This window comes from Schistocerca cancellata, chromosome 7 (genome assembly GCF_023864275.1).
Source record: "Schistocerca cancellata isolate TAMUIC-IGC-003103 chromosome 7, iqSchCanc2.1, whole genome shotgun sequence".
Classification (NCBI taxonomy): Eukaryota; Metazoa; Arthropoda; class Insecta; order Orthoptera; family Acrididae; genus Schistocerca; species Schistocerca cancellata.
The window spans coordinates 157,094,906-157,097,004 of NC_064632.1; the positions used below are offsets into that span (position 1 = coordinate 157,094,906).

At 45.2% G+C, this 2,099-nt stretch overlaps 1 non-coding gene across 1 annotated transcript; it reads left to right on the top strand.

The window, feature by feature from the left end:
- Nucleotides 1–435: 435 nt before the first annotated feature.
- Nucleotides 436–510, top strand: Trnal-caa (transfer RNA leucine (anticodon CAA)). The gene has a single exon. It is a non-coding gene; the product is annotated as a tRNA-Leu (tRNA).
- The last annotated feature ends 1,589 nt before the right edge of the window (nt 511–2,099 follow it).

The following is a 2,099-nucleotide window of genomic DNA, read 5'->3' on the forward strand; positions in this document are numbered from 1 at the left end:
TCATGCCCCGTCCTCACAGCTTTACTTCTGCCAGTACCTCGTCTCCTACCTTCCAAACTTTACAGAAGCTCTCCTGCACACCTGCAGAACTAGCACTCCTGAAAGAGAGGATATTACAGAGACATGGCTTAGCCACAGCCTCGGGGATGTTTCTCGAAAGAAATTATCACTCTACAGCGGAGTGTGCGCTGATATGAAACTTCCTGGCACACAGTTTTAATCTGCCAGGAAGCTTCATATCAGCGCACACTCCACTGTAGAGTGAAAATTTCATTCTAGAAACATCCCCCAGGCTGTGGCTAAGCCATGTCTCCGCAATATCCTTTCTTTCAGGAGTGCTAGTTCTGCAGGTTCGCAGGAGAGCTTATGTAAAGTTTGGAAAGTAGGAGACGAGGTACTGGCAGAAGTAAAGCTGTGAGGACGGGGCATGAGTCGTGCTTGGGTAGCTCAGTTGGTAGAGCACTTGCCCGCAAAAGGCAAAGGTCCCGAGTTCGAGTCTCGGTCCAGCACACAGTTTTAATCTACCAGGAAGTTTCATATCAGCGCACTCTCTGCTGTAGAGTGAACATTTCATTTTAAGACAGGGAGAAATGTCCAGACTGTATGGAGGTTGGCCAAGAACCTCCCATTTGAATTTCTGCAGGAGTGCCATGACTGTGTTGGCCATATGAGGCTTTGCATTGTTGTGGAGCAGAATGATCCCATGGGTGAGACTGCCTGGTCGTTTTGATTGTTTTGCTTAGCGTAGGGTGGTCAAGGTTTGTGAGTGATGCAGGGCATTCGCTGTTGTCCTGTGCTGCAGGAAGTGAATTAGAAGGGGTTCATTTTGGTCAAATAAGAAGGTCAGCATAATCTTTCCTGCAGTAATGTGGATGGCCTTGGCTTTTTTTTGTGGTGGTGACCCTGGATCCTTTCATTGGAGACTTTGTCGTTTTGATTCTGGTTCAAAGTGACTCATCTCCAGCCACCACTCACGCCAGGATTGCATTCTCCTCCCAAGCACAGCGCTACAGATGAGCAAGACAGTGGGCCATTGACATGCTTCCTGATGTGGTTGAAGACTGTGTGGCACCCATTGGGCACACACTTTGCGCATTTGCAGTCGTTCCTTCATGATGGTGTGAACACTTCTGACACTCAATCCGACCACAATGGCTATGGTTTTCACTGTCACTCAGCGGTCCTGGGTAACGAGTGCATTCACCAGATGGGCAATGTCATTGGTAATGCAGTGTGGTGCTCCAGACCATGCATCATTGGCTAACGACACCCGTCATTCCCTGAAGCACTTGTGCCACGCCTTGACCCTTGCAAGGAACATGCAGTGTTCTCTGTACACTTGTCACATTCATCGATGAATGTCCATTCCTCCTACTCCTTCCACTGTCAGAAAATGAACAACTCCGCTTTGCTATTCTGTTGACACCTCGATGTCACTGTTTGCAATGTGACTGGCAGTGTTGGATGATTTATGCATGCTGCTGCTAGCTCTGTATAGTCACGTAATGTGTACACGTGCCCTTTAGTGATGGACTGTGAACCTCCGTGCTCTGGTCGGAACCACACCTCATTACACATGCCACAATATTACCCTCCTGTCACTGGTTTGCTCATTCCAGACTCCAGCTCATTTCTTTTAGAATGCCCCTTATAGTTGGCCTGTCAAAATAACCACATCACTCTAACACGACAGTTATCAATTAATTAGCAAAATTACATTTCTTTGTTCCAGTATTGCCACTTTAAGCTCATAATTTCTCAGAACATAAATAGAAGTTTTCAGATAACCTATAGATCCAATAATGCAGCATTATATACCTTGTACCTCACTAAAGTATTGCTCTTTCTTTTAAGTTCTCATTCCTGGTTGCAGTGTCATTCTCATTCCTGATTGCAGTGTCATGCATTGCAAAATATACACTGTACCCAAAGTTGTGTAGTTCAAAAATAAAATCAAACAATGGAAATTCCAGGATGGAATGTAACAATATCATGAGAATATTATGCGAAGAAAAGTTTGCTACTCACCATATAGCGGAGATATTGAGTCGCAGATAGGCACAACAAAAAGATTTTCATACTTAAAGCTTTTGGCCAAT